The sequence below is a fragment of the Scyliorhinus torazame genome, chromosome 5 (assembly GCF_047496885.1).
Source record: "Scyliorhinus torazame isolate Kashiwa2021f chromosome 5, sScyTor2.1, whole genome shotgun sequence".
In the NCBI taxonomy this organism is placed as follows: Eukaryota; Metazoa; Chordata; class Chondrichthyes; order Carcharhiniformes; family Scyliorhinidae; genus Scyliorhinus; species Scyliorhinus torazame.
In genome coordinates, this window is record NC_092711.1 from 261,279,550 (window position 1) to 261,294,143 (window position 14,594).

The following is a 14,594-nucleotide window of genomic DNA, read 5'->3' on the forward strand; positions in this document are numbered from 1 at the left end:
GGGGAAAAAGAAAATAATCCAAAACATGTTGCTGCTGATCCTCTCTTTCTAAGCATGTGGCATGATATTGGTTCTGTACTGGGACTGAGATTGCGGTTATATTGCTTTGTGTGATGTATATGTAACACATTTAGAGCTGGGATTCTTGCGTATTTTTGATGTATGTTTCCTTTTGTTTAAAGGTGGGTTTAACAAATCCATGATCAGTTCCTGCGTGGGTGCAGATGGGTCTGCTCTCCGTGGGGAGGAGTTTACGTGTGTCATTGATGCCTCTGGTATTGCTGGAATTGAGGGAGATGTATATTGGTGTGTTCCCGAACATGGTGCGAAACGTTACCTGGCTTACACCAATTACCAATGAATGAAGAAGAGAACAAGCAGCTCATTCAAACAAGCAATCACTGCGTTGGAAGGTGTGCACCATATTACCACGGTTTCATGGCTTTACCCTGCTTCTCCCTTGTTCTCTGGTTGAGCTTATAGAGGTATCAAGTTACATCTAATGATTGTATCGAGCTCGTTACTGCTGTTCTCTGTATCCATGTATACTGAGCCTTCTCTTTGTTCGCTGTGCTGTGTCATTCGTGTGGTTTTGTGTTGTTTATCAAAATGTAATACCTTAACAAACATACTTTAAAAAATATAAAAGATATGACTCATCAGCTACTCACTTGTCACTTGTTATTAATAGTTAATCTATTTAAGATTTGTTAAATTCCAAGTTGTTTAGATTCAGTTGCTAAGCAGCAATATTCACCAGCCAATCAACTTATGACATTCCTGTGATGTCACCGCCCACCTTTATTCAAACTCAGGGCACTTCTAGACCTCTCTGGCCAGAGGTAGGTTTAGAGGGCCTAACTCCTTGAGCTTTATTTATCTATTCCCCAGTGTGTTTCTCCTGCAGGTCCATCCACCTTTCTCCTGGAAGGTAAGTGTTGTTTATTCTCAGACCTGCCAGCAAAACCTTGCAGATTGGTGTTTGAGACTTCCTGAAGCTGTATCGAAGTAGTTCTCAGTTGCACCTTACTTGATGACACCTCACTTGATAACAGGAGAGTCAGAAATTAGGCTTGTTGGCATATGTGGTTTGGGGGGGGGGGGGGGGCGGGGGCGGGGGCGGGGGCGGGGGGGGGCGAGCGAGCGAGGCGAGGCGGGGGGGCTAAATGTGCTCTCAGAGCTCAAAAATGGCTCCCACAGCACCAGATGCCTTGCTGGTGGAAGCATTTTCATGCACACAGTGAACATCCACCAGAAGTACATAAAATGGGCAATCTATGATATGACTAATTTCTCACCAGTAGTTCAATGCTCCAGCCAATATAATCTTTTAATCTCACCCTCCCGAACCCAAGTTCATTAACAGAATAGGATCCCACCACCAACTCTAATTAAAGGGATCATCAGTTTAATTACTGGCCACGCAGACTAGAACAAGCTACTGGAAGGGAGAGGCTGAACAGGGGAGTACGTCTCACAGTAGGAGGTCATAGGGTGTTCCTACCTAAACCTTAGCGAGGAACAATGTGTGAGATGTCTAGACTTTGCAATGTTCCCTGACCCTAATTGAAATGAAAATCGCTTATTGTCACAAGTAGGCTTCAAATGAAGTTACTGTGAATTGAGTTTTTGGAACAAGACAAAAAGGCAATAGACAATGATTTCAGTGCAACAAGCTGACATAATTCATTAAGTAAATGAATGAACAAAAATACAAGCTGCTACAGAGAACTTAGTACATGGGTAATTAGGAATTGGGGCGGGGGTAGTAGGGGATGTTGTTTTTAGGTTTTTTGTGTGTGTTGGCCCGTGCGGTTGTTTAAGAAGTGTTAAAGTGGGCTGGTTTAGCACAGAGGGCTAAACAGTTGGCTTGTAATGCAGAACAATGCCAGCAGCACGGTTCAATTCCCATACCAGCCTACCCGAACAGGCGCCGGAATGTGGCGACTAGAGGCTTTTCACAGTAACTTCATTGAAGCCTACTTGTGACAATAAGCTATTATTATTATTAAAATGTTAAACTGTAAACTGTGAAAATTACAAATGCTTCAATAAAATATTTTCTAAAAAACAAAATTAATACAAGCTGCTATTGATCCTGGCTCTTCGAAGCTGCCAGGACACAAGTGATGTTGTGTTATGTTTTCTCCAGTGGCTTCCCTTCTCTGGCTCTTCCTCCTGTGTGCTGAGGTCCTCATTCCTAAATTGATATCCCCCCCACCCCCCACCTCCCAGGCCAGCCTATGTGTGACCTGGCCACCTGAACTTTTGTCTCCATGTGGCCCAGCCATCTAACCCCAGGTCACAGCTGACATTTTTGAGCCAGTTGCCATCCACATGATTCTGAGGTCCCTGGTTGATGCCAAAACAACAACCAGCAGCTTTATGGGGAAAGTGCTTTTTTTTAATCATTAAACCTTTAGCTTTCTCAAAGCTGTAGACAGTACAATCAAATATCATGAAAACTTAGAATTCCATAAATAATGCCAACAGCATATTAATCAAAATACCTTCATAAATTAATTAAGCAATATATTTACAATTTCTGGCATCTTCAATAATGAGGTCCTAATTTAAGTCTGCTAACTGCAGCAACAACTGCAAACTCAATAAGGATTGCATTGCCACTAACTATGAAGGTGACTGTGGTGAACACCACTAGTGGTACATTGAAATGAAATGAAAATCGCTTATTGTCACAAGTAGGCTGCAAATGAAGTGACTGTGAAAAGCCCCTAGTCGCCACATTCCGGCGCCTGTTCGGGGAGGCTGGCACGGGAATTGAACCGTGCTGCTGGCCTGCCTTGGTCTGCTTTCAAAGCCAGCGATTTAGCCCTGTGCTAAACCAGCCCCTGTATTACGGCACTGCCCGCATATTAGAGGTACAATAGTAAATCCCTACTTGCTAGCTCCGCCCAGCAGGCGGCGTATAAAAGTGTGTGCTCTTCTGCGCTGCAGCCATTCTGGTTCCAGCTACAGGAGGCACAACATCTTGTTCAATAAAGCCTCGATTGTTCCACCATTCTCGTCTTGTGGTAATTGATGGTGCATCAGTGACCATGGCAATAAACTTTTATGCACCTGGCTCCTTCTAGGCTGCAGCCTGGGATATCTGCAACATCGCAACAATTTACCATCCACTGTTGCATAGATATCACTGAGGCTGTCTGTTCAAAAAGATAGCAACTACTGTAGCAGAGAGAAGCAGGTTAAGCGAACATATAGCTTTGCTAAGATAGCAGGCTTCCCATGGTGCAAGCTGTTGGAGCAGATTATTGGAGTCATAATCGCTTGCGATCTGCTGCGAGCATATATGTTGAGGGTCTCAATGTCGACCTCAAGAGATTTGTCTCAATGCTATCTATGCTGAGCAAGATTTTGAGAATGACAACGGTTCTGGTTCAACACAATTACGTGACGTTTATTACCAGCAACTATACACAGCTCTGCACAGGCTTTGATCTAGCCTGGGTCCTAACAGTTACAAAGGCTGATTACTTAACTCTATGCCTGACTCATAAGGTATACGTGAAGTCTTACTGATTGATGCGACCATCAATTCACTCGAAGACATGTGGAGAAGTAAACCGTGGTTTTAATCAGCTTAGAACTGTGCCTGCCTGCGACCGGTACAATACTGAAGGCGGCCTCGCAGGTCAGCTGCTCTTATACTTCCTCTAAAGGGGTGGAGTCATGGGCAGAGCCCGTACATGCCCCAACATAACCCCCTGTGAGTGAAGCCACACAATGGCCATAGGTGGAGCCCACAGGGTTAATAACATCACATAACATAATACAGTGCACTGGTGAATTATCAGTAATACATTCGCCACATTCACCCCTGTTTAAAAAAAATGAAGTCCGGCGGGGGTGACGGGCTCATAGATTCAGCCGTCCAGCTCCGGAGGACCATGCTGTTACTTCTGCGGTCAGGGCCAGCACCCCAGGCAGCGTTGTCCGGCTCGCAACTCCACGTGTAACGAGTGTGGCAAGAAGGGGCACGACGCTAAAATATGCCTAGCTAAGCCTAAAAATAAAAATCAAAAACCAAAAGCCTGTCAAGCCCAGTCTGAGACTCATAGACCCCGCAGCGTGGCATCGTGCCTGCACGGAGCGCCCTCTGCTGACGCGTCACTCGCCGTGTGCAATCCATGGGGGCAGCTATCTTGTCTGACGTCTTCGACATCGAGCGCATGTGCAATCCATGGGGGCAGCCATTTTGTCCGACTTCGTTGACGCCGCCATTTTGCGACCAGAACTACACTCACCAACTCCGCTCCATTCAACTTGACCAGTCCTGGCCTTGCCATCTTCAAAGCTCGATGATGGCCATCAGCCTCCACGGGCAGGAGACGTCCTGCCTCTTCGACTCCGGGAGCACGGATAACTTTGTCCACCCGGACATGGTAAGGCGCTGTTCCCTCCGGGTCCTCCCTGTCTCACAAGTCATATCCCTAGCTTCCGGATCACACTCCGCAGAGATCCGGGGGTACTGCACCGCCAACCTGGCAAGACAGGACGTCGAATATGCCAATTTCAAACTCTACATCCTCCCCCATCTCTGCGCCCCTCTCCTACTGGGTTTAGACTTTCAGTGCAACCTCCGTAGTCTAACGTTGAAGTTCGGGGGACCTCTGCCCCCTCTCATCGTCTGTAGCCTCGCAACCCTGAAGGTCGCCCCTCCCTCGCTCTTCGCGAACCTCACCCCAGACTGTAAGCCCGTCGCCACCCGGAGCAGACGGTACAGTGCTCATGACAAGGCCCTCGTCAGGTCCAGCGACTCCTGAGGGAAGGGATCATTGAGGCCAGTAATAGCCCCTGGAGAGCACAAGTGGTAGTCGTCAGGACCGGGGATAAAAACCGGATGGTCATCGACTACAGTCAGATGATCAACCGGTATATGCAGCTCGATGCGTACCCCCTCCCGCGCATATCTGACATGGTCAATCAGATTGCGCAGTATTGAGTCTTCTCTACGGTGGACTTGAAGTCCACGTACCACCAGCTCCCTAAACGGCGGGAGGACCGCCAATACACTGCCTTTGAGGCAGATGGCCGTCTCTTCCATTTCCTCAGGATCCCCTTTGGCGTCACCAAGGGGGTTTCGGTCTTCCAACGAACGATGGACCGAATGGGCGACCAGTACGGGCAGCGGGCCACGTTCCCGTACTTGGATAATGTTACAATCTGCGGCCATGACCTGCAGGACCACGACGCCAACCTTCAAAACTTCCTCCGCACTGCCCGACTCCTTAATTTGACATATAATATGTCTTCCGCACAACCCGGCTAGTCATCCTCGGCTATGTCATGGAAAACGGAGTCCTAGGGCCTGACCCCGAACGCATGTGCCCCCTCCTGCAACTCTCCCTCCCCCACTGCCCCAAGGCCCTGAAAAGGTGCTTGGGGTTCTTCTCCTACTATGTCCAGTGGGTCCCCAACTACGCGGACAAAGCCTGCCCACTCATTAAGTCCACCACTTTTCCCCTGACGGCTGAGGTCCATCTGGCCTTCAACCGCATCAGATCCGAAATTGCCAAGGCCACGATGCATGCCTTGGACGAATCCATCCCGTTCCAGGTGGAAAGCGATGCACCTAACTTTGCCCTGGCAGCCACTCTTAACCAGGCAGGGAGGCCTGTCGCCTTTTTTTCCCGTACCCGCCATGCCTCCGAAATTCGACACTCCTCTGTTGAAAAGGAGGCGCAAGCCATTGTGGAAGCTGTGCGGCATTGGAGGCATTACCTGGCCGGCAGGAGATTTACTCTCCTCACAGATCAATGGTCGGTTGCCTTCATGTTCAACAACACGCAGCGGGGCAAAATTAAGAAGGACAAGATTTTGCGGTGGAGGATCGAGCTCTCCACCTATAACTACGACATCTTGTATCGTCCTGGGAAGCTCAATGAGCCCCCAGATGCCCTGTCCTGTGGAACCTGCGCCAACGCGCAGGCTGACCGGTTACAGGCTATCCACAACGACCTCTGTCACCCGGGGGTCACCCGGCTTCTCCACTTTGTCAAGGCCCGCAACCTACCCTACTCCACAGAGGAGGTCAAGGCCATGACCAGGGACTGCCAAGTCTATGCGGAGTGCAAGCCGCACTTCTATCGGCCAGACAAGGTCCACCTGGTGAAGGCCTCCTGCCCTTTTGAACGCCTCAGTATGGATTTCAAAGGGCCACTTCCCTCCACTGATCGTAACGTGTACTTTCTCAACGTTGTTGATGTGTACTCACATTTTCCTTTCGCCTTCCCATGCCCTGACATGACCTCTGCCACAGTCATCAAGGCCCAGCGCAGCATCTTCATCCTGTTCGGTTTCCCCACTTATATTCACAGCGATCGGGGATCCTCATTCATGAGCAATGAGTTGCATCAGTACCTGCTCAGTAAGGGCATCGCCTCGAGCAGGACTACCAGCTACAACCCCAGGGGAAACGGACAGGTGGAGAGGGAGAATGCTACGGTCTGGAAGGCCGTCCTTCTGGCCCTACGGTCTAGAAGTCTCCCAGTCGCCTGCTGGCAGGAGGTCCTCCCTGACGCGCTCCACTCCATCCGGTCACTGTTGTGTACTGCCACTAACTCATCCAGGGTCCATTAGCACCGCCCCTGCGCAGTTACCCTGTCCGGGGCCCTGTTGTGAGGATGACGTGCTCCTGGAGTCGAAGGTCTCACCGCCAGCGCCTACACTGCGACGTTCACACCGGACAATACACCCGCCTGTGAGACTGAACCTGTGAGTCCGCTTCACCCCCACCGGACAATTTTTTAACAGGGGGTGAATGTGGTGAGCCACGTATGGCTGTCGTATATATTATTGTATTTACTCACTGTTGCTGTTGTTGTGTTGATGTTGTTGTTGGCTCCGCCTGTGGCTCCACCCCTCTGAGAAGGTATATAACCCATCGATCCGGGACAGCCTCTCAGTGTGGGAGGAGCTACTGGTGGGCACATTCTAGCTAATTAAAACCACAGTTCTTGTTAACTACCGTTTCGACTGGATTGATTGTTTTCACATGCATAAAACAAAATCAACATATGATGGTGTGTGTGCACCTGGATATCAGGGGAGTGTTTCAGATAATGCGCAGGTGATGAGTTACCTGGCGGCTGAGCTCACAGCAAAATCGAAGAACCTGCATACCATTGCCAAAACCCTAATTCTGCCAGCAAAAGTGTTGGGAGCTGATGCTGACAAGGAAATTGACAAAGTTCCTCTTTCAGATAGTACAATCAAACAGCATATTGACAAAATGTCAATTGATATGGAACAGGTGCTTCAGGAGGAATTTGTAACCAGTGGAAAATTTGCCCTGCAGACTGCTGACTCCACAGACATTAGCAGACACTCTTAGCCAATGTCAGGTGTAACCATCTCAGATGGCCACCTGCAAAGGACCATGGGAATTGTGGCCAACCCAGGACTCAGAGACACTCAGCTTGTGTGTGTATTTGCAACCCAGATAGCTAGACATGATCGAAATCCCCGCTCGTTTGCATTCTAATGGCCCATTTCCCCAGAACAAAAGGTCTGTACTCAGGTAACCAATACAGATGCAGACTAACCGGCGCCACTCCCTTTGCTAAGAAAGCACAAACAGCCCAAACAGCCAAGGTCAATGACCGCTCAGGACATGCCCAGCCATCAAGGCACCCGCCCCTTTATTGGCCAAATTCGAAGGCAGTGATCGAAGCCTGTCAAATTATTAGGTCCAAAGCTAAGGACTGCCCCAAATAGCGCAAAATCCCGGAGGGATAAGAAGAGACACAGACATGTGCTCGGTCTCTCTTGGATCCGGCCTAGGCCAACCCAAGTACAGCATAACGACCAGACAGACAAGTTCAAGACCAACGATCGCTACCAGAATGATCAGCCCAGCAGAAACAGAGCCACTTCTTCCACCCAGCCATGCCACGCAAGATCCGGACAAAGGCCTTGTCCATCTTCATAGAGCTGGTTGCCCTGAGGTTAGGTATAGGTTATTGTAGTTGTTAGGTGTAGTTTAACTTGTGGTGTTTTGTGTTGCATGTTGAAGTAATCCTTGTGTGTAAATAAACCATCTTTGAACTTGAACTGATTAATTGGTTGTGTGGTCCTTTGATCGATATCCGGTAAAGCCTTGTGGTGGTATCATTTGATACCTGGCGACTCGAAAGAGCATCATTATTAATTGGCAACATTACTCCGGTGCCGATTGGCAACATTATTGGTGACATTGGTGGGACAGTATTCCATTCATTAAAAAGAGCAACATTACTGGCGACTTCTGACGGGACTCGACCTAGAAGTGATTTTGTCACTCCGAGAGAACCCACAAAACTTTGTATTAGAAATCCAATTGAGGGAAAGTGAAAGAAACCACAAGTGTAAGGCCCGTATCAATCAAATCTCCAAGATTCGGAAGCGTGTATTAACCTGCATGCGTACTAACAGGGATATAAGGTAAACTCATTAGATTTTGCGTCAAATTATCGGGAGTATAGTGAACCGGAAAATAGTCTAGGCCATACCTGCTGTTCGAATCACCACCTTATTCCCCCTGTCCCAAATTGACGGTAGGAAAAGAGAAGTTAGAAGCAGAGCAAAAGAGAACTTGGAGGTAGGAAAACAGAACCTAACGGTAGGAAAACAGAGATAATAGTAGCAATGGCCACAAAAGCGTGGAACGCCTAATGAACCCGAGGTCGCAGCGACCAACCGAGCAGAGCAGTGCCCCATATGGGAAGAAGAGTTGAGGAAGTGTTTGAAGAGGGAAGGATGGCCCCTTTTGTCCGAGTTTTGTTCAAATGATGAGTCAGGTCCAGGAAGCATAGGAGAAACCTGGTGGGACAACCTAACTAAGGTACATAAGAAGAATGCAGCAAAAGTTCGTAAGCCGATGGCAATAGTGTCCTGTTTGGTACAGTTGCGAGGCACAGAGGAGGTTGTGAGGACGCTCCGCAGACAGCTAGTTGAGAAAGAGGAGAAGAATGAGGGAAACTATAGTGAATGTGAAAAGATTAATGAGCAACTCTGGGAACAGTTGGCAGCTAAAGATAAAGAGATGGCTGGTGTGAAACGTGCACACCAATCTTGTTTAGTTCACCTTAGCAGCTTTCAGAGCCACTATGATAAAGCCGACCAAGATACACAGCGCGCAATTTTGGTACAAGAAGAGACAGAACAGCAGGTAGCACGGTTAACAAGACAATGTGCAGATTTAAAGGCAGCATTACGAGCGCTCCATAGCTCCACTACAGAACAAAGACAGAGCACAGTAGATCACGCGAAATGTAAACGACAAATAGAGAAGTTGCAGTCATTGCTGTCAGAGCAAAACGGATTCAGAGATACCTTTTGGACAAGATTTAGATGAGGAGAATGGCCCCAATTGGCAAGAACTAAATGAAACCGCCCAAAGATATGTGGAGGATACCGAACATCACAATAGAGCCCCCCAGGCCCCGAAAAGGAAAGCACCCGCACCAACAACTGCACAGGCAGCACACACCCCCATGAATCCAGTCACCACACAGCGCAAGTCATCGGATCAGGAGGAGCCCGATTGCGTTTACACCACCCCATTATCCATCACCCAATTGAGAGATGCCTGCGCTAAGATTGATCCATTCGAACCCACCGCAGACCTGCATAATTTATTTGAGAGAGTACAACAACAAAAAAATATGTACGGCCTAGACGAGAGAGAGGAAGTCAAACTCATAGTTATGAGCCTTAGCCAGTCCGTCAGATCAGCTTTGCCAGAACCCCAGAATGTAGCAGGAAGAACCCTACAGGAAATGAAAACGGCCATTTTAGACACAATCGGGTATAACAAAGGAGATCCAGTCGAGGGTTTAAATGAAATGAAATGAAAATCGCTTATTGTCACGAGTCGGCTTCAAATGAAGTTACTGTGAAAAGCCCCTAGTCGCCACGTTCTGGCGCCTGTTCGGGGAGGCTGGTACGGGAATTGAACTGTGCTGCTGGCCTGCCTTGGTCTGCTTTCAAAGCCAGCGATTTAGCCCAGTGTGCTAAACCAGCCCCTAAACCATTGTAGGTAATAGAAGGGAGAGCATCCAACTGCATTTGCAGGTCGCTTTTGGATCCATTTTAAAGCAGTATTTGAGGATTTGAACCGCGCACACTTAGATAACGACGACGCAACTAAATGTCTCCCACGCCACAGAAGCAGGTCAAAAGTCTTGTGTAAATTACGACCCCGCAGACGACACACACAATGAAGTTTGGGTTTTAAAGCGACTCTCCAGAGCTTGGGAACAATCCCTACATAGGAAGGCAGATCAGGATAAAGCAGAGGCGAACATGCACCCAGTCAGGACTAATCAGGACCCAGCATGGATAAATGAGGGCAGACATGAAGGACAGCACCCCAGAGCACAGGCACCACGAGGTTGCGATAATTGTGGACACATGGGTCATTACTCCCGCGAATGCAGACAAAACCCCCCGAACCACCAACGGCACCAGCAATCGAACGCCCCACCTAGGAACAATGTTAGGCCCATACATAGCATTAGCGCCCGAACAGATAATGCAGTAATCAACACCACAGATTGACGGTATTCAGACTCCCCAACTTGGGTCTGCGACACACTCTGTGACAAATCAGGCAGACCAGTAGTCACAGGCACAGTCCAGGGACATCCAGTAGAGTTCCTTTGGGATACAGGAGCGTCCCGCACCACTTTAAACTCCTCCACAATGTTTCAGCACCACAAATGGCCCACCACAGACACCACCACCCTTAGTGGATTTAGAGGACATGTACAGCAGGGATACATTACAGCCCCCGTAGATATTCAGATAGGAACCATAAACACCAGACACCCCGTTGTTTTAATCGACTTGCCCCAAACAGCCAAGCACATTCTAGGAATCGACTTTTATGAGCTCCCACAACCTTTCCTTTGATCCCGTGAATAGATGTATCATCCTTCGCCCAACACAAATACGATTGTGGGAAGATCCCAGGCATTGTCACAATTTCAGGTCCCGATCCCAAGCCCCAGAAGCAATACGGTTTCCCACAGCAAGCCGAGGGTGAGATCTCAAAAGTCATCAATAACTTACTAGATCAAGGATTAATTCGGCCCGTAGCCTCAACAAACAATGCCCCAATTTGGCCCGTAAAGAAACCCGACGGTTCATGGAGATTAACCATTGACTACCAAGAACTCAACAAGGTCACCCCATTAGCAGCCCCCACCGTGGCCACGAGTCCCAAAACCATGCTCAAGCAGGGAGTACAAGCAAAGTACTTTACAGTGCTGGACATTAGCAATGGCTTCTGGTCCATTCCCTTGGATAAGGCCTGTCAATACAAGTTCGCGTTCACATTTCAAGGGCAGCAGTATACGTGCACATGCCTCCGGCAAGGATTCCACAACTCCCCCCTCCATTTTCCACCGACAATTGGCCAACGGACTTTCCAAATTTTCCTGCCCCGAATGCCTTATTCATATGTGAACGACTTACTCCTATAGACGGACACAAAGGAAGAGCATGTTAAGCTTCTTTCAGAACTGCTAGGCCTCTTACAATCAATTGGATGCAAGGTTTACCCAAAAAAAGCCCAGATCCTAAAAGAAAAGGTCCTTTATTTAGGCACCATTATCACCCACGGGAAGAGAGAGATTAAACACAAATGAATTGTGTCAATAGTTAAATTGCCCCTGCCCCACATTATCACTGCACTCTGGTCATTCTTAGGATTAGTTGGATATTGTAGGAACCATAGAGATGGTTTTGCCACAAAAGCAGCCCCACTCTCAGAGCTAAAAAAGACGCCCCATGGGAGTGGCTTCCTCAGCACACAGACGCCATCGATTAATTAAAATGCGCCCTGGGCACAGCCCCCGCTTTGCAAGTTCCAGACCCACACTCTCCCTACGCCATAGAAGTAGCAACCACCGACCGAACCCTATCAGCAGTACTCCTACAGGAAAGACATGACCGCTTAGAACCCGTAGCCTATGCCTCACAAATTTTGGAACCTGTAGAGCAAGGATTTTCAGCCTGCGAACGGCACTTGCTCGCAGTCTTTTGGGCAGTGCAGTATTTTGTATATTTCACAGGCCTTAACCCAGTAATGATTTTAACCGAGCACACCCGAACGCAGCTACTGTTAGATGGTAGGTTAAAGGACGGTTCAGTCAGCCAGATTAGAGCAGTTCGCTGGACACTGTTGTTACAAGGAAGGGACATTACAGTTAAACGTACAAAGACTCACACATTTTTAGCAGACAACCTTCAGTATGCAGGAACCCCACATGAGTGCCAGATCATTGCAGCCAAACACCACACAGGACCTTTTATTCCGAAGTCACTACACACACGAGCAGGCATCAGAACACAGATTCCCCCGACCACGGATGAAGCTTTAAAAATTTATGTAGACGGTTCCTCCACCATTAAGAATGGAAAGAGAATAACTGGTTGTGGAATTTATGTGGAAGACGCACAGGGACGCGCATTAGCGGAAATATCTTTAAAATTGCCAGGCCACCAAGGATCACAAGCAGCCGAATTAGCAGCTATATCATATGTAGTGCAGCACCCAGATTCCTTTCCGATCCCAGCGGACATACATTCGGACAGTTGATATGGCTGCAATAGTTTGACAGAATTCCTGCCCCTGTGGGAATCTCGAGGATTTGTATCCGCTGATGGTAAACCCCCACACTCAGCCCCATTGTTGAAGCATATCCTTAAGACAGCAAAAGACCACACACATGGCATAATCAAAGTGAGAAGCCACCGTCGTTCCTCCCCACCCGGTAACGTAAAAGCAGACGCCTTAGCCAAGTCAGGGTCACACCACGGACACTTTTGGCAACCCCCCGAAAGTGAACCGATACACGCAGTCCATGTTTCACCGACCAATATTGAGGATCTATCCCAGGTCCAAAAGGCAGACAACACTCTCAAACAAGTTTTAGACGGTAACTTCCCAGCCCTCTACGACAAATGCAAGGACTCACTGATGGTACAGGACAGTATAGTTTGAAAAATGGAATTTATGTGGTTCCCACCCAGGACAGAAACCAGATAATTTACCAGTTTCATGACGGACAAGGACATCAGGGGATAGACAATACCATTGCCCATTTAAGACCTTTGTATTGGTGGCCCGATTTAAAAGCAGATGTCACACATTATGTTGAGAACTGTTTAATCTGTGCAAAGAACAATCCTGAAAGGTACTCCAAGAAAAGACAATTGAGACACACCCTACCTGTTAATGGCCCATGGACAAATTTACAGCTCGACTACATTGATCCCCTCCCCCCTGCAGAAATGGTTTTAAATATGTATTAGTAGTAATCAACACCTTTACAAAATGGGTAGAAGCATTTCCCTCACGGACGAACACAGCGAAAGCCACAGCTAAGATTTTGACCCAACAGATATTTACACGCTGGGCTCTTCCCCGCAGCATTGAGTCAGACAAAGGTTCCCATTTCACCAGCAGAGTCATGCAAAATGTCCTAACGATTTTTGTAATCAAGCAAAAATTTCACATAGCGTATCACCCACAGTCCAGCGGCATTGTTGAACGAATGAATCGCACCTTGAAAGCGACCATGAGCAAAATGGTGCAACAGCATAACACCACATGGGACACAGTCCTCCCATTCGCCCCTATGTTTATTAGGAACACAGTATCCAGTTCCACAGGTTTCACCCCCCACACTCTCATGACCGGATGGCCCATCAAAGGAACTGAATATTTATTAGGTCTCGATTTGGCAAGCCCCACAGTCACTGCCCTCACCCATGAAAAAGCAGTCCAACAAGTCACAGAAAATATTAAAGCAGCACAGCTCGCTGCAGCTGTCCGACTAGGCGCTAGGAAAAAGCAGAGTAAGGCCTGCTTTGATAAAACAGTCCACCCCCTTTACAACCCCAGTTCTTTCCTCTCCCCCAAATTTGCAGGACCCTACTCCATTTCGGACAAAGTAAGCCCCTTTATTTACAAGATAACGTACCCCAATGGTAAAACTGGTTGGTTCCACATCAACCAGCTCAAAGTCTATGGAACCCAATGTAGCCACTCCCACCACATCTCCCTAGCAATAACAGATGATTCCGCCCTGCCCATCGACAACCTAGTCCAACCCTCCCCCAGCCCTGACAGAACATCCATGCCCACAGACCCGACCTTGTCTCCGCCCACAAGTACGACTTTCCACCTTAAGCTTGATTCAGACGATAGCTGCAGCCTTCCCGAATTGACCACAATCACTGACGACTGGTACAACCTCCCCGGCCCCAGTCACTCCAGCCCATGGAACCACGACTAGGACATGTTTGGCCCCCAATATCCCCTTCCACAGCCAGAGCCACCGCCAGACAACAGTAATTTACCCTTTGCTGCCACCGCCCCTACGCCTCATGACAACCGAACCCCTTTTTGGGGTTGGTAAGATTGGTAAGACATGACGATTCGGATTCCACAACGGCCCACGCGGCCACGGCACAAAAACGGCAGACACGAGTCTGGCAACCAGGAGATGGTGACGATTCCGAGTCTGATTCCCGTTACGGTAACCCTTTTACAATGCTTTTCGATACAGAACCCTGAGGTG

General features: G+C 48.3%; 1 long non-coding RNA gene across 2 annotated transcripts in view; it reads left to right on the top strand.

Moving 5' to 3' along the window:
* LOC140421092 (uncharacterized) overlaps positions 1-14,594 on the top strand; it is a 71,247-nt gene that overhangs the window by 35,503 nt on the left and 21,150 nt on the right. For both annotated transcript variants that reach the window (XR_011946666.1, XR_011946667.1), the window contains exon 3: positions 183-931. This is a non-coding gene — a long non-coding RNA (uncharacterized lncRNA). The remainder of the gene's footprint in view (positions 1-182; positions 932-14,594) is intronic.